Here is an 18,936-nt window from a genome sequence, read left to right as displayed (position 1 = left end):
GGAGTTTTCCCTGTGGGCCGCTGGACAACGTGGGCCGGCCCTTTGCAATGTAAATGTATGACTGAATTGTAGTAAATAGTCCATGTTAACCGGTATTTATAATCTGTGTATGCAAATTTGGTTAAGCAAAATCATTCTTTTGGATTGGTTTGTGGAAGTTATGGTCCCACCCCTTTTACTGGCAGGTGTATTCTAATTGGTGAGTGATATCGATTGAGAAAAAAGACCGTTAGGGGATTGAAGGGAGTCAGACGCTAGTTGGGTTTCTCCGTGTGTTTTGAGTTTTAAAATAATTTTTTGTTCGTAAAGTGGGAGTTATTTTCAGCCAGAATATACTCAGTCAATGTTTTATTTATAGTCTTGTCTAAATGTGAGTGTTTTAAGCGTTTACGCTCAGATAAGAAGACGGTGTGTAACAGTGTATCCATTGGGACGCAACATTGTTGAAACAATGATAGAGCTTTGATCGGCTACATTAAACGAGCTCCTCCGACACCGACAGAGAGTCGTCGCAACCCCAGATAGCGCTCCGAGTCCCCGCCAGATTCAGAGCTCCTCTGGCACCGCTGGATACTGTACGCCGTTACGGAGGATTTTGGTTGCAGGTGGCGGATCGTTTGAGAACAAGCGGACCGCTTGTTGCGGTTGAGTGCGCCGCTGCGGCTGGACCGAGGTACTCTGTTGTTTTGTGTTGCTCATTGGAGTGAAGAGGCCAGTTTGTGTTTTTATTAGGCCACAACGCACACAAGCAACGACTCAGGCCTGCAACGGTGGTGTTTGTGGATGTATGCGTGTGAGTGTGGGCCCACAGATGTGTAATTCATATATGTTTGTTGTCTATAGTGTGTTTCGTCTCTATGGTTACCGTCTAGGCACCATTTCCGTGTCTATATATGGTTGTAAATTCTTGTTCAGTCATCTGCAGATACTGATTTATTGGTTTATCTAGTGAACTATTTATTATCTTATTTTATTTAATCTATTTATTTATATATTTACTGACATCTTGACTATTTATTGAATTACTTTCTGTGATAATAAAACATTGTAGTTTGTTGTATTTAACCATACCTACCTGTATTATAAGTTTTTTTTTTCTTCTTTTCTTTTCATCATCTACTATTTACATAAACAGGAAATTAAATCTTAGCTTATAAATATTATTAATATCAGAGGTGTGTAATAATTTATAAACTTGTCAGAACCCGGTGCTCCACAGAACTTGGGCGTGGTAAATCCTAAGAGGGTAGGGGGCGCTATATATATATATATATATATATATATATATATATATATATATATATATATATATATATATATATATATATATATATATATAATCAGAGAGGAGATAATGTGGAGCAGCAGACCAGGGGGATGCAAGAGATGCATGTTGGTTTCCGCGAGAAGATGGTTGAAGCTGAGGCCTGAATTCAGTGGTGGATGTGGCTGTAATGGTGAGGAAGAAGTTCTCAAACAACCTTGCAGACCTTCTATCTTTGGTGTGCTTTTTCGGACTGCTTCTTTTTCTTCATATTAAATTTCCCAAACAATGGTAGTGCCTTTCTGAAGGTGTCACAATGTCAAATAATATGCAGTTGTTGTTTTTTAATACTCATAAAAGAAGCTGTGCCACCATTTTGTCTCTACCCAACATGATTCTTTCTTCTTTTTTTGATGTACTTGAATATTACATGGAAACCTAGTACATTTAAATGTCATATATATATATATATATATATATATATATATATATATATATATATATATATATATATATATATATAAAAACACCTGGTTCATTTTTGACTTTAAGATGAGAGAGAAACAAGTCAGAACAAAAATTATAGTGTTACAGTATAAATCCACTGTTAACATTTATGGAATTTTAAATGCACTGAGTTTCTATGAAATATATCTATATATTTACAAATATTACTACAGCCAATCAGAGTGATTTTTCAGAAATTATAAATTAAAATGAGGCAGAAAAAAGATTTTGTGAACAATCACTCTAATTGGCTGCAGTATTATTTTTAATCGAGACATTTCATGGAAATTCAGTACATTTAAATATAAATTGCTAAACTGACCTTCTGTCCTGGGTGTTACTTGCCAAAGTTCTAGACAGTAGAGTGGTAAAGGTATGATGTCAGACTAATTTGCCGCTGGGTGTTTAAATGGGTTTTCTCAATTTGAGTAAAATAAAGCCTGTGGTAAACATAACTTGACAATACTTTTTGTTCTGCATTTTGTTCTACAATGCAAACTACACACACTCACACCCCATATGTTCTTATCTAGTTACTTATTTAAAACATACATTTCCAAAAATTGATTTTCAAAGTATTGTCAACTTATGTTTGATTACCACAGGCTTTTTTCTACTCATAATTTGAAAAACCTTACAATAAAACTCCAAGGAGGAGGGGATTTGAAGTCATCTCTGCACCACTCTTTATCTTCAAATCTTCTTATGTGAGTTTACACTTTTCAGTTTAAAATGGAACGAACAGTTATAAGGGCTTGTTTAGCCTTTAATTCGTGAAATGTTGAAAATGAAATATGTCATTGTATTTCAAAATTAATGTCAGGAGCACTTTATCCTGTATAATTTGATTGGAAATGGCATTAATGCAGAGGATAAAGGGTAATTGTGCTTTCATTTGTGTTTTTGGTGTGATTGGTATGCATCATTTAAAGGGAAAAAACCCAAAAATGAAAATTTTGTCATCATTTACTCACCCTCAAGTAGTTCCAAACCTGTATGAATTTGTTCTGCTGTACACAAAGGAAGATATTCAGAAGAATCTCAGTAACCAAACTGACATCACCCCCCATTGACTACTATAGTATTTATTTTTCCTGTTGTTGTAGTCAATGGGGGGTGATGTCAGTTTGGTTACTGAGATTCTTCTGAATATCTTCCTTTGTGTACAGCAGAACAAATTCATATAGGTTTGGAACTACTTGAGGGTGAGTAAATGATGACAAAATTTTCATTTTTGGGTGAACTATCACTTTTTTTATTTTTCAAAACACTAACTGCATAGTGGTTAAGAGAGTCAGACTTGTAACCCAAAGGTTGTGGGTTCGAGTCTCAATATGGCAGGAATTGTCGGTGGGGGGAGTGAATATATAGCCCTCTCTTCCACCCTCAATACCACAACTGAGGTGAGACCTTTGAGCAAGGCACCAAACCCCCAACTGCTCTCTGGGTGCCGCAGCAAAAATTGGCTGCCCACTGCTGTGTGTGCACTTGGATGGGATAAATGCAGAGCACAAATTCAAAGTATGGGACACCATACTTGGCTATGCATCACTTTTTTTTTTCTCATAATATTCATGTATTACTAAACAAAATGTACATGATATACAAAATATGTGTAAAATGTTTTATTTTAATGATGCAGAGATCATTTAAACAGTTACTGTCACAGTAAAAATAAAACAGTGACAGTGGGTACAATATGTGGTAGGGGAGTGCAATATATGTCTTTGTTAATAGTCTTTCATGCCATCCAAGATGTACTATATTACTTTCTTCATATAAACACTGCTTTTTAAGAAAATAATCAATCTCTGTGAGTCCATATTCAAGTAGATTGTAGCATGCAGTTAGTCAGAAGCGATGGTAAATAGTTACCTATTGTTTTACTTCACTGGGGTTGTATAGATAACTGTCACAGTCACTGTGTGTGGTTTTTAAAGTGTAACCTTTTTAAAATACATATTCATTTGCATTACATGGACTCAGAGATGGGTTATCTTAATTCTTGTTTATCCAAGATCAGCATCGAGTAATAGGAGTAAAGTACAACATCTTATTTATTTCTGAGCTGTGTTTGTTTTAATCTAGAGCGCTAAAGAAAGTAAAATATTTGCATAATATTAGGTGTCTGAAGATCAAGATCCCAGTCATTCAAAGGTGATATGTCTGAACGAAATAAATTCTTCTCTGATGGATATCTGGTACTTCCACTCCATCCTCTGGGTCAGCAGCAGAATTTTGCTTGTGAAAACGCTGCTCCACTCCCTGCTAAATGTGAAAGGAGAAGTATTAACGATACAAACCGCTTTGAACTCCTATGTAACAAATTGAAGACTTATTCATTTGTTTGAAAATAATAGTTTATCAGTTAGCCGGTTTGAAAAGTTTTTCTGACTACAAAATAAAAATTGTTATTATTATCATTACACAATGAGAATTATCTTATTATTTACTCAACCTCCTTATGTTCTTGATCAGCTTTTTGCAAACATGATCTAAACGGAAAAAGATTTTAATTGTATAACCAGGTCATGTAACGATTGGGCTAAATCAATACAACACTGCTGTTGTGGACTCTCAGGGTGCGTTCACACTTGTAGTTCGGTTCGTTTGGTCCGGACCAAAGAAGAAAAAAAAACATTTAGTCCTGGTCCGGTTAGCGTTCAGATTGGCAATTTTATCACCGAACCAAAAGATACCGAACCATAAGGCATAGGGATACATTCACAACGTGATTGGTCAGATTTTATGACGTATTGCCTATTTTGAGACGGAACTTACCTAACATCCAAAACAATGCTGTTTTCTGAGGTAAATGCACTCGTTGTGTATGCGTAGCGGTGCGTAGCCTGCATGTGATGGTATTTTGGCCAGCTGGGAACTCGTGAAGAGCTTATAAAACGTGTAAAGTAGTCAAATCAGCGGCGGGAATCCATCCGTCACACACACAAATGATCTGCTGCGTGGAGATGCGCGTCTGATGCCTGTGATGGGCAAACTCGCAACTATGACGAGAAAAACCGACATGCGTGAGGATTCTGTCCTTTTTAGGGTCTCGTCTTCCTGTTTTTGGTTCGGTTACATGTCTTTGGTCCGTGTTGCGTTCATATATCATTTGAACCGCACCAGAGTTCGTTTGGAAGCGGACCGAGACCCATCTTTTCAGCGGTCTCGGTCCGCTTGTTTGGTGCGCACCAGGGTTCGGATGGCAGCGTTCACATATGTTCAAATGAACCGCACTAACCGAGCAATCGCACCAGGGTTCGTTTTAATCGAACCAAACATGACAAGTGTGAACGCACCCTCAGAGAGCTCTGAAATACCTCTCCACCTGAAAAGCAATACTTTTTTGGATTACTTTAACTTTAAAAAATGACTTACCTCGAGTTTCTATCATGATAACGACAACGATTGATGATATCATTCGTCTGTGCTTTTCCATAACTCCTCTCAACAATGCTTTTGGATCTGATAAATGCGTTGGCTAGCAGCAAATAAATAGAGATGAAATTCAAAAACAAAACTCCAAACTTTATATCGCTAAATGAAATGGGAAGCCGCAAATAACTAACAAATAAATAACTAAAGCTTTTTTATGACGTGACTCTCCTATGACTAAACAGGTTCAGAGTAGGTCCAGCTCAAACAACGTTTCAAAGGTTTGGATCCAATAGCAAGACAATTTTGCTTTTTACGTCCAAGTGGAACTCATGCAACTATAAGCTGCGTGCTTGTGGAGTGATCTAAAGCTTTTTTTAACCAACCCAACCAACACTGTTGACCCATCCCTTACACCTTACCCCTACCCTTAAACCCATACCACCAAACCTGTACCTAACCTTACCCACATCCCACCTCAATAGCAGCAAAAGTGATTTTCAATTCAATATGAACCCAATAAGTACATTGTACTTACTTTTTGATGTAAGTACATAGTATTAAGGCCACTTAATATTAAGTGGAGCCCTTTTTCCTAAACCGAAACTAATAAAAACCTGCCCGAGAAGGACAGACTTTCCTAACTTATGATTCTCAGTAGCCTATTGAGAGCAAGCGAGCACGACAGATGGACATTGTGCGCACAAAAATGCTAGGAGAAAGGGGCGTTTGGGTATTTGTTAAAGGCAAAATGCTTCATTGCATTCCTTCTCAAGAGAATACTTATCTTCCTCCTCCTACTTCTCCGCCTCAAAAACATTAAAGAAGTCTTATTTCAAACTTTTGATCGCCAGTCTGTAAAATAATGCGTGTGAACTATTAGAAAATTATATGTTTTACACTTTACGGGACATAGGTTATATGAAAGCTGCTGGTTTTGCCATGCAGTTTAAGTTTGAGAATATTTCGAGTTTTATGATTGTGAAATTACTGAAGAAATCCTGACAACAGACACACATTCACTTTTATCTGACATGCTGAACACTATAGGTTACGTTAATGTTTCTTTATCCAATGTGTGAAGAATAACAATCCGAAAAGGTCAGAAGTGCGTCCTCGAAATGAATCCCCGTCGTTTAACAGTTTATTATTATTATTTATCGTAAACAGTTGGCAAACATTGCTGTAGGCTATATTGTTTTGTTCAGCTGCTTATGTTATCTCGGCTCGCATTCTACAAGCATTAAATAGTGCAGCGCTGCTCGGTTTCCGTGGACAGTAAATCCCGCCTCCTTTGATTTGATTGGTTATCTCAAACATTTTGACATTGATAAGCGCTTTTAGACAGACTGAGCACACTGATTAGAGTCTTTGTGGGCCGCGCCCGCGCGAACAATTCGTCTGTGCTGACGGAAAGATGGGCCTATGGACTATTTACTACAATTCATTCATACATTTACATTGCAAAGGGCCGGCCCACGTTGTCCAGCGGCCCACAGGGAAAACTCCCGGTACTGCCGATAGCCTTGTCCGCCCCTGGGGGAAATAATGGGCGTCCAGTGCCACAAAACAAGATCACTTACCTTGTAATTATTATTGCTATAGCATCCCGATCGTCTGTTTGAGCCAATCGAGTACACTCCCGAAATGCCCTATTGCAGTCTGTAAGAAACTCTCTCCGCGCCATGTCCTGCTGCTGATGATACTACTACTACTACTTTCTTCCTCGCCGCCAAAAGTTTTTGGTTAAAAGGAAGTTGCGCCAGACTTGAGCACATCGTAACCATTACGTAAGTGCTCGTTCACAATCTCATTAATAATAAAACGATCTGAATCGTGCGTATCACCATATTAATTAGTCATGAGAAGGATTACAAACAGTTACGACAGGCAATGTCAACGTGACACAACACCTTTATTTATTTAAATTATTCATGATATAGTGACCCAAGCACTACACTGAGCTTACCTCATCAATCATCAAAAGTCAACGACATTGACGAAAGGGTGACGCACACACACGGAAGAGCCACTTTTGCAGGAAACCGAATAGATAAATTTGGAATTAGGTGAACATTATGTTTTATTGACAGCACTGGGCGTAATGACAGAAATCAGAGTTGACAATTAAATGGTACTTTCGATGAAAGGAGATAATTACTGAAATGTAATTTCTTACAGATGAGGGAATCGTGAATTGCTGGACAGACGGATGGCTGAAGCACACTGGCTGACTATAGAGATACACACAGGAAAACATGGGGAACAGACTATGGAGAATATCGTTGGAATACATTCTTGAGTTGTTTCCTATACATACATGCTTATTCCGTCTTCTATTTGTTTATATTATTGTAAATAATTTTGTTTTACATTTGTAAATACATTTGTAATACATTTTATTTATCTACACACCACACGTTGTATGTGTTTATTACAAATTCAAACAGTAAAACTGTCACAAAACTAACAGATCTATAAGAACCAATTCTTTTCTTGTATACACACACACCAGCACATGAAAGCAGTATTAAAAATCAGGTAAACAAGAGCAAACCTTTACCAGAAACATGAATATAGTTTACTACAAAAAAAGAGTAAAAAAAAAACAACAACAATGAAGGAGGCCTGCAGATGTTGAGAAGAACCATGGATTCAACATTCATAATGATTTTTCCCTCCATAATGCATAAGAATGTTCTATGATGTAGATGAAATTCTCTAGGCAGATTTAAATTCGTGAGTAAACATTAGTGATTGCAGTACTGTACAACATTTGCTGGATGTTTGTGTAGGCTATGTAATTTTTCGGGGAAGTGGGAAAAGATTATAACAAAACCACTCATTAAAAAACAATAATAAGCATGTACTTTCATTAGTGTATGTCTATAGATGAATATGTTATAAAATCAATAGTGAACACACCTGTAGTTATGATGATATAATTTAGTTTTTAATAAACGTATTACTAGAATAAACTGCAGTGCAGTGAATAATGAAATTTCATCAACATAAGAGTGTTTACTGTGCTGTGTTAATTGTTTTGAGAGCAACAACATTCATTCATTTGAAGACATGTGTTAGGATTAAAATAAATACAAATAAAAAATGTATGCTATAATTATTATGTGTAGCCATAGTTGTAGCCTATTTATGCTCACTGTTCATTTTTAAAGATTTATTTTAGACAAAATCCTGCCATTTGCAATCCTAATCTGCTTGTGCAAGTACACCACACCACCAGGTGGTGGTAAAGTCCCACGTTTTTTATTTCGCAAATGACGTGTTAACACGTAATTACGCGTTAACACGTCATTTGCGCGTTAACACGTAATTACGCGTTAACACGTCATTTGCGCGTTAACACGTAATTACGTGTTAAGACGTCGGTTTCACACGTTTTGGCCCTTTTGGCCTTCCATAGAGAAGCTACGTGAGAAGCTACGTGACGTCTGCGCCGTGACGTCTGAAGTAAGTTTTGCCAGTTGTTATTTTGTAAATTGTCTGAAGTTCTGTAAATTAGTGTTTTTGCTTTGTTTTGAGCAAAAAGAAAACACATTTAACGCACCTCAAAATCGCTGAATATTTCTCCATTCCTAATTTTGTTTAAATATGTTGACGAAAACATGACCTAACATACACTATTAGCCAATCAACTGACATTAAAAGATGTGCTATTGCTTAACTTGAAAATGCCTGGGCTTAATGTCCTAAAATGACAACCAGAGACAACTAATCAACACATTTCTCCTGTCATAAACACTACTGCTAAGATAATGACAGCATTATCCAAGTAAAACATATTGTTACAGAGTTTTGTCCCCCATAGAAATCCTTTATAAAACAAAAACAAACAAAAAAAAAAAAAAAAAAAATGCATGATGCATTAAAGACAGTTAAATTAAAAGACCAAATTCGAAATTAAAAGATTAATTCAGAGTGCAAGCTATGGCCTATTATCAAACACTTTAATCATGTATTTTAATAGAAATTATAATATTGTAAGCTATAGCCTATATACCGGACAAAGAAATGCACATGCAGAACAAACTGTCATAGGCTATTAGTTAAGACAGCATATAAAAATAATTATTCTTGGGATAAGCATTTCTCATATGTCAATGTACAGTAAAACTATATTGTCAGAACATGGTTAAAGAAATTTAATGGTTATAGTTCAAAAGTATGGAAACAGATAAGCTTAAAAATAAGGAAAATAAGCTTAAAATATTCCTTATCATGTGGCTCCCTCTATTGGACAACATTTTCAGGCGAACCTCTTTCAGATGAAATGCTGATCGTTAAGAAATTGCTGTTAGCTTCCCGAGCATCAATAACTGTATTTGGCTTCGACGAGTCTGAGACTCCCGGCCTGAGATTGTGTCCCAGACGGCAATAAATAGTTCGTGAATATTTGTAAATATTCATGGCTTAAACAGCTGGAAAATTGACTGCAGTTCTGTGGATGTTTTTCCCAGGCAGGGTTATTATACTTAACTGACAAAAACTAAAACTATTAAAACATTTATGCTAATCGAAATAAACCTGAATATAAGAAGAAAAAAAAAATTGTTAAAAAACTTAAACTAAACGAAAACTAGAAATGTCGCCTTGTCGATGTCATTTCGTTTTTCCCCCCTGACTTTCAACCGACGAGATCATTATCTTTTCATTAACCGACAAAGTAAAATAAAATTAGAATTCAACGAAATTACAATGGATACCTGTCTGTGACCCATTAATAAAATCCCAGGGGTTTAATTCGTTTTAGCATACATGAAGAAATAGCAGAATAAACAACAGAACATGAGGATTCATCATCATCATCATCATCGGGCAGCAGCGCTTCTGAATGGAGAAAAACAGGATTAAATCCTAAAGGAATAAATAACCTATGCGCAAATTTATTTGACCTAATAAACATATTAACAAAATGAAATGAACAAAATGCGACAAGTAATAGACTGCTATATATGCTGAGTTTCGGTTCATTTTTGAGAAGTCCAGAGAAAGGAAATTCTTTTTGTTTTCTTTATTTTACAGGCAAATTTTTCTTTTTATTGTGAGTGTACAAAAACAATAGGCCTATTTAACCCTTCACAGATTCGAAATGTGTTACATAAATGTGACCATAAATGTCTGAGTATTTTAATTTTTTCCCCGCTTTTATAAGAAAATATAAGTGATCGCGCCGGCGCCTCACTCTCACACACATTTTTTTTTTTTTTTTTTTTATGACTGAGCACTGTTCTTAATTCACTTGCCCAGCAACATCACCTAAAATATAACTAAATCTTAAATATAATAATTCAATTTATTAGAAAAATCGAATGCAAGCACATGAGAACAAATAAATAAGTCTTCCAATAATAATTAATGCAACACATCTCAAACGAGCGTGTATAACCATGCAATATATTTGTTTATTTTGTTGTTCTAACCTTAAGGTTGTTTATGCCATTGCAGCACTTTTCCATTATTTTTCCAAGTAGCCTAAACATGCGCTTAAAATAAATAAATAAATAAACACGTTTTGACCGTCGAGCTCGACTCTGTTGTGTTTTATTTGTTTAGCTGCTTCAAGCCAAGCGCGCACTTGCAGTGTTACCATGGCCACTTATATGCATTTTTGGGCTTGTTATTATTATTATTATTTTCCATATTAAGAGGTGGAGGCCTTAGTTCAGCTGGAATTCCCCTGTGCCGGTGTGACCTTTGAACGGAGAAAAGTCAGCCGTTAATTCGGTGCTTGCTCAACAGAGGTGGCCGGAGGAATGGCCAAGCTTCAATCAGGGAGACAGATTTGTAATGCTTCCTCCAACTTATGAACATTTACACCTTAAAGCTTCCTTTGGGCAAAATAGGAATAAAGCTAATATCATTAGTGTTATCCACACATACATTATCCAGACGTTAGTCCACGCGTACGTTATCCAGACGTTTATCCACACGTACGTTATCCAGGCGTTTATCCACACGTACGTTATCCAGACGCAAAGTAAAAAAATATACTTTCTCAACTACGTCGCCGCCATCGCCGCCGCGCACTTTGAGCGCAGCTCCAACACGTGACCGTGACGTCTAACGTCTCATATCTTACGTCTGACGCCTGAATACTATGGGATTTTGGCCAGACGGCTGGCGTGCGTATACACGTAAGTTCTCCTCTCAGTTTGCTTAGCAATCATCAAATTTTGTTGAATTCACCCCTCATACACCGCCGTCACGTCGCCGCCTACGATTAGTTCTACAGTGACGTCGCCGTGACGTCGCCGCGGGTCTATCGTCTGCCCTCCCTATCAATCCCATTCAAAATTTGACACGGTCTGACGGCGACGTAAGGGTAGACTGCGCCTTATCCTTCGCATGCTTAGCCTTAGAAGTGTCACGTTTGGCCACCCATAGGCTGGCTTTCACGGTCCCTTCGCTGTCATAACGGCTCTGATTGAGGGTAAAAGACTGACAGCTAAAGATGTAGCCAACAGGCCTTACGTTGTTTAGTGCACTAGTAACGTTTACTCATGAGCAGTTTTTTCTCTGGGATTAGCGTGCGTTCTGCTTAGGATGTGTTAATTTTTTTTTTTTTTTTTTTTTTTTTTTTTTTTCCCTTCAAAAATAGGAATGGATGCTTAAAGTTACATTTTTGTTCTCCTAGTAACACACGTTTTAATATCTTAATGGTATTAAGCATATTTATTTCATATAAATAATTTGTTTTATATAGATAAGTTTTGTTATTTTTATTGAAAGGCTGATTAAATATTGGTTTAATTTTACTTATCCTTTTTATTTATTTTATTTATGTTTTACTTTCGGCATCGAAATGGTCACTACTTGAATACAGAAATTTAAATCTTATATAGAAACTTAAATCTGAGCACTTTAGTACCGGGTGGGCATTTTTTTGTGGCTGGTTTCTGATCCTTTTGAAGAAAGTAAGTTGAACAGGTGCACTCTTTTAGTTCACTCAGTCAATTACTTAGTTGTAATTGTTTTTTTTGTTTTTCTTTCTTTGCATTGTTCATTGTTCATGTCATTGTCATATCTTTTAACGCCAGGGGGCTCAGGGATAGTGTCAAACGGAAAGCTCTTTTTTTGTTCGCTAAAAAACACAAGTCAGATTTTTGTTTCCTTCAGGAGTGTCATTCTACTAAAGATGATTACAAATGGTTGTAATCTCAGTGGGGTAATGATATTTGGAGTTCACATGTGATATGAATGATATTTGGAGTTCCCTATTGCTAACAAACAGATACTCATCAGTCAGTTGGCTGATGATACCACACTTTTTTTGCATGATGCTAACCAAGTTCCATTAGCACTAGAGAATATCCAGCAATTTTCCAAAGCTTCAGGCTTATCCTTGAACCTTTCTAAATGTGAATTGATGTCCATCAAAGAGTGTAGTTTGTCAGAAATGTGTAATATTCAAGTTAAAGATCAGGTATCATATTTAGGTATTATTATAACAAAGAATGAATTAGGAAGATGCTCCATAAATTTTAATCCACTGATTGAGAGTACACAGAAAAAACTTTGTATATGGCTCCAGAGAGATCTGTCGTTAAAGGGCAGAATTTTACTAGCCAAAGCTGAGGGCTTGTCGAGATTAACATATGCTGCTCTTTCTTTGAGTGTTGACAGCGCCATTCTCAAAAAAATTGATACAATGCTCCTCAACTTTGTTTGGAAGAATAAAACTCATTTTGTAAGGAAATAAGTACTTATGAACACCATTGAGAAGGGGGGTTAAATTTTCTTGATTTTACCACTTTAAACAACACCTTTAAAATAAATCGGATAAAAAACTTTATTAATAAGCCCACATCTATCTGGAATTTGATCCCTAATGTTATTTTTTTCAAAACTAGGTGGTCTAAAATTCCTATTAACCTGTAATTATAACATAATGAAAATCCCTATCAAATTATCCCTGTTTCATAGGCAAATGTTATTAGCTTGGTCTCTCATTTTTAAACACAATTTTACACCTCACTCATATATAATTTGGAATAATAAGGATCTACTGTATAAACATAATCTCTTTTCTTAGATAATTGGTTTAAAAATGGAATTATTTTTGTATCTCAGCTTTTCAATGAGAATGGTTTAATTTGTAATTATTCTGAGTTCTTAGTAAAGCATGGAATTCCTGTTACTCCAAAAGAATTTGCGATTGTGGCAGATGCAGTGCCACAAGGAGTTCTTATGCTTTTTAAAGAGTTTTCTTTTTCATCCTTTTGTGACTTGGTGGATCTATGTAAAAGATTTGTAGGTAAACAGTGCCTTTCTTTATCTAAATCAAAAAACAATAAGAAAATTAGAGTCTTGTTTCAGGAGGAATGTGTTTCTGTGCCATATGTAATTTCTTACTGGAGTTTGGACATTACCTCACAAGTATCTGATAACTAACAAAATAAGAGAAATAACCTTTAAGTTAATTCATAGGTTTTACCCAGATAAGTGTTCTCTCAGAAGACTTAAGAATGATATTAATACCCTCTGTTCTTTTTGTTTAGAGAAACCTGAAACTACCTTACATTTATTTTGGAATTGCTCTTGCACACACTAACATTCTGGTGTGACATTTGTGACTTTATTAAATGTTATGTGAATCCAAATTTCAAATTTACCTATAGAAATGTAATTTTTGGCTTTCATGAATGTGAAAAGAAAAATGATATTTATCTTATAAACCTTATTTTTCTGTTAGTCAAGTATCACATTCATAAATGTAAATTTCGAAGTGCAAACCTCTTTTTTTAAGATTTAAACATGAGATGAAAATGTATTTTGACTCTATTGAATTTTCTAAAAACCTGAAGGCTTTGAGAACAATGGATGTGTTTAAGGACTTGGCACTTAATCTGGACTGAAAGACTGTTGGACTCTGGTGTATTGTTTTATTGTTATATGACGATGACAATGGACTATATGCACGGAGCGTTCTTTAGAACTTCCGCATTAAAATAAGCCAGCTCGAAAGTTTTCGGTGAGATGTCATTTGCTGGTGTGTTGAGCATCAGTAGTGTAATACTTAGTTTATAATCAGAATATAGTCACTTAAATAGTCAGGCATAGCATTAATTTAGTTATTCAAACGTAAGACAGCATAGAAAATAAATAAATAAAGACGTTCCTCAGTGTTCCTCCTTGACTAAATTCAATTCGACCATTAGTTTTCACACTTTTATGTGAATAAAAGCTTCAAAAATTAAATATTTATTGTGCACTTTAGTTAGATTAACTGAATAAAATGTGTGTTTTCACAAGTGTGCTGAAATCATTGATCTTGCACTGCACTGACTGCAGCTGCTGTGATTATAAAGGGAAAGTGCGGTGCTCGCTCTCTGTGTAATTCATTCACAATAAAAGTTGTTTTTCATAAGATGTTGTGAGTTCATACTTCACATTGACAAAATGTATTTTAAACCTAGTTATTTTATAATGTTTAATATTTAGTCAAAAACGAAGTGAAAAACGTTTAGAGGAAATGGCTGATATGTGCGCAAATAATGCTACTTTGCCGCCACCTGCTGGTTAAAGTGCTAATTACTGTCTTTTTTATTTTTAAATAAGTGTTTTCTATCAAATGTTAAATTTCCTACATTTTTAAACGTTCGGTTTTACAATGGGGACAATATCAGAAGGATGAACAAATAATGTTTGTGGTCATCACATTAAAAATAACATTTGAAGTGCTGGGAAAAAATGTGTGTGCGTGTCTAATTACAGACACAGCGTTTTTAAACGGTCCTAATAGCTTCGTCTTTATTGCAATCAATAAAACTGGTTTATTGGCAAATTAGGTAAATGTAATAACTGCATTAAAATATAAATACAACAATAAAAAGTCAAACCATGGATGCTTTTGTGTCGATGTACAACGACTACAGAATGAACAGCTAACAGTTCACCGGAAGTGCCCGAGCTGGCTTAATGACAACCAGGAAGTAACCCATGCATATAGTATATTGTTGTTACTGTTTTTTTTTTTTTTTTTTTTTTTTCTATTAAACATTTAATAAAAAAAAAAAAAGATTTCCAGCACCGGAAATCACTTGCAGTAGCTTTTCCACAGCAGATTTATTTAAAAATGGGTATCCGTGTACAGCTCAGGTGTGCCTCATACGTCCTGAAAAGTGAAGCTGCAGGCTCTTTGATCGCCCCCTGGAGGCTGGATGCAGTACAGGTCATAAACCCCGTTCGCTCAATGCAGACGAATGAGACTTAAGTTAAAACATAAAAATAAAATATGCTTCAAATACAATTTTCCGAAAGATGGTTCTGGTCATTTAAGGTAGTTATCATGCTGATTTATATTCAATTGTTCGTTTTTGTGATAAGTTTGATTTTAGCTAGCAATTTGGTGCTATAGAAACTGGGCGTGTCGGTATGATTCACAGTTGATTGACAGCTTGTCTGAGGACTGTCGGGGCTTCGAGGGGACATTGAAGATAAATAAATAACTATTAATTTTCAATTTCTGTGTTATTTCACACCGACAAAATGAGCTGTTCAGCAGTAAACTGTACTAACCGATCTACAAGATCTGACGGATATCTGAGCTTTTCTCTGTAACGTTAAATGTGGGCTTCATAAGCTAATTAATAAACGTTATTAGTTAAAGCGATAGTTCACCCAAAAATGAAAATTTGATGTTTATCTGCTTACCCCCAGTGCATCCAAGATGTAGGTGACTTTGTTTCTTCAGTCGAACACAAATGATGATTTTTAACTGCAACCGCTGCCGTCTGTCAGTCTTGTAATAAGAGTGAATGGGAACTCGAACAATAAGAGTCTAAAACACTTCCATAGACAAGTCCAAATTAAACCCTGCGGCTCGTGACGACACATTGATGTCCTAAGACACGAAACGATCGGTTTGTGCGAGAAACCGAACAGTATTTATATAATTTTTTACCTCTAAAACACCACTATGTCCAACTGTGTTCAGGGTTCATTTAGTGCGGTCTGATCGCACTCTGACAACGGCAGTGATGTCTCAAACTCATTGAAGTATATGCGCGAGACATCACTGCCGTTGTCAGAGTGCGATCAGACCTCACTAGTGATGGGCATTCCGGCTCTTTTTTGTGAGCCGGCTCGTTTGACTCAGCTCACTGAAAAGAGCCGGCTCTTTAAATAATAAATGTTTTAACTATGACTTTGACTATGATAGGTGTGAAAACAATTTGTGAAATTGTGAGACATTGCGAGTATGATTTCATTTAATAATTTAATTAGAACTGTTTTCACACCTATCATAGTCAAAATCATAGTTTATTATTTAAAGAGCCGGCTCACGAAACGAGCCGGAATGCCCATCAGTGTGTGCGCCTAGGCTTATATAATTATATTTTTTGTGTTGTTCTTTGAATTATTAGTCTATTGTTTTATAAAATAAAACAATTTAAATAAAATTAAAACCATTCATTACTAAATGATTTAATTTCTATAGGCTTTATTTTTAAAAATAGAGTCGGCTCTTCAGATATGTGAGCTGGCTCCCGACGTTCACGTAAAAAATCCGGCTCTTAGAGCCGGCTCGTTCACGAACAACCCATCACTACGCACTAAACGAACCCTGAACATGAACCCTGATCCTTTGTGTTCGACTGAAGAAACAAAGTCACCTACATCTTGGATGTGCTTGGGGTAAGCAGATAAACATCAAATTTTCATTTTTGGGTGAACTATCCCTTTAAGATAACACGCCTAACGTTAACCATGAAAAAAGCAGGTGATCATTATCTGCCAGTTACTAATTATTTTTATGGGTATAAAATAATAATTAGCAGGATAAAACTAATGATAGCCTACTCTAATTAATTATAGAGCACTGTCTACAGCAATCGATCTCCTGTAACGTTAGTTCAACTTTATTTAAAATGGCAGGACCTAGTGGCTTATTATATTGAGTTTATCTACTGAATTTGCTGTTTCAAAAATATTATTGCTCTAGAAACAGATTAGCCTATTATTTTATAGGTAGAATTTTAAATTCCGTATAATTTATATAGCCTATTTAAAATACATCAATGATGACGCAGCCGTCTGGGCGGAAGTTTGATACCGCGACTCCGCCTCCGGGCTGCAATGACGATTCCTTCTGCGCATGCCCAGGCTCCAAACTGACGTTTTTGTGTAACGTGTCAGCGCCTATGGTCAGCGCCCATCGGCGTCTGTTTTGGCTTCAGTTCAATACAATGGAAGGAAGCGGCGTCGCGTCGTCCATCTTTTTTTACAGTCTATGGTACAGCTCTGATCAGAAATTCCTACATCTTTGCTGACCTTTGTCCTGCAGATGGCGCCGCGTGGCGCTGGACCATTCCGTCGGTGACGTATTAGAAAACATAAAACATAACATACATAAAACATATAAAACATCTTACTGATCTGCATGATTCACATGCGTCATGATTTTAGACCTAAAAAAACGGAATTCCGGATATATTCCGTCACATTACCGCAAAAGATCCATTCAGATGCTCGGCGTGTGCGTACCACTTTAATGCCCGTTGTACCCAGTTTAAAACATTTTCTATAGAAAACAAACGTATACAAATGGCGCAGTTTGCCTCATAGACATTTACCGGCACCGGACTCAACCACCAAGAGAATTCATCTTTCTCGAGCCATTTATCATTACATTTGCGCTAACCTCAATTCTCTCTGATGATGCAACGCAATAACTACCACGAGAAAAAAAATCTTCTGTCCAATGATCAGTCAGTCATTGGGTCTGTCAGACTATAGAAAGTTTTGCGGTAATGCAACAAAAAATATTTAAGACCCCAAGGTACACTGGTTAGTTATAAAATTGCATCTAAAAAATACACGAAACCGGATGGAGACATTTCACTTGCTTGGTCCCATACGGAATTTAATACCTCACTTGCGAAAATTCAAGACATTCCATACAATTTAAGACTTTTTCAGGCCTTAACAACCGAAATTTGTATTTAAGACTTTTTAAGGATCCGCGGGGACCCTGTCATACTCCAGACACAAATTAAGAAATAACTGTCACCAAAAATCACCATGATTTTTAGAGTAAAACAAGAGATGAAAAATTTAATTGGTTGTCCTTTTATTGTAATTATTGTATCATTTATTTAGTCTGTCATTTGTGTTGTGTTAGGAAATTTGGTTGAAGAAATTGGATATTGTTTTCTTATTTTTTTCATTAATATTTGTAATATTTTTTTCAATTTCATCCATATAGAGTTGGTGTCAGAAGTTTTTCTATTTAGACAATTCATTTATTTTTCTCTGATATATATATATATATATATATATATATATATATATATATATATATATATATATATATATATATATATTCATGTCACAGTCCTCTTATCGTAGGAACAAACTTGGGCACCCTCTTCATTGGATGGCCTATCCGTGTGTGTGTTTCTAAGGTGGCGTAGTCAGGTGTTCAGAGTAGGGGTGACCCTGAATAGTCGACGATTCGAATCTTCGATAGGAGGAGCCTGATTCGACTACCAATCTCACATTCGAATCTTCGCAGAGATGTTATGTGAAGAGATATGGGGCGCTCAATATATGATTTTACATAGACCTACAGGTTCTTTCCCAATAGGTTAATATACAGCCTATTATGTTAATACTATAAATAAAAATGTGAAAAGAAAGAAGCTTTTAATAAATATTTTTAATGTGCGTGAATAAATACAACCTGTGACCGATTTAAGTTTCACTTCCATGATCTGTGACCGGCAGAGGAGCATCTTTGCAGCAGGGATTAAATCTTCAACAAT

General features: G+C 36.0%; 1 long non-coding RNA gene across 2 annotated transcripts; it reads right to left on the bottom strand.

The window, feature by feature from the left end:
• Nucleotides 1–3,381: 3,381 nt before the first annotated feature.
• LOC125245593 lies at nt 3,382–7,396 on the bottom strand. 2 transcript variants are annotated; one of them, XR_007179574.1, is made up of 2 exons: nt 5,153–7,396; nt 3,382–4,266 (listed from the first exon to the last, which is right to left on the bottom strand). It is a non-coding gene; the product is annotated as an uncharacterized LOC125245593 (long non-coding RNA). The 2 variants fall into 2 exon arrangements; XR_007179575.1 differs by having other exon boundaries at nt 3,382–4,039.
• Nucleotides 7,397–18,936: the final 11,540 nt, after the last annotated feature.

This window comes from Megalobrama amblycephala, linkage group LG14 (genome assembly GCF_018812025.1).
Source record: "Megalobrama amblycephala isolate DHTTF-2021 linkage group LG14, ASM1881202v1, whole genome shotgun sequence".
Classification (NCBI taxonomy): domain Eukaryota; kingdom Metazoa; phylum Chordata; class Actinopteri; order Cypriniformes; family Xenocyprididae; genus Megalobrama; species Megalobrama amblycephala.
The sequence above is the reverse complement of the archived record's forward strand: the minus strand, read 5'-3'. Positions and strand labels throughout refer to the sequence as shown.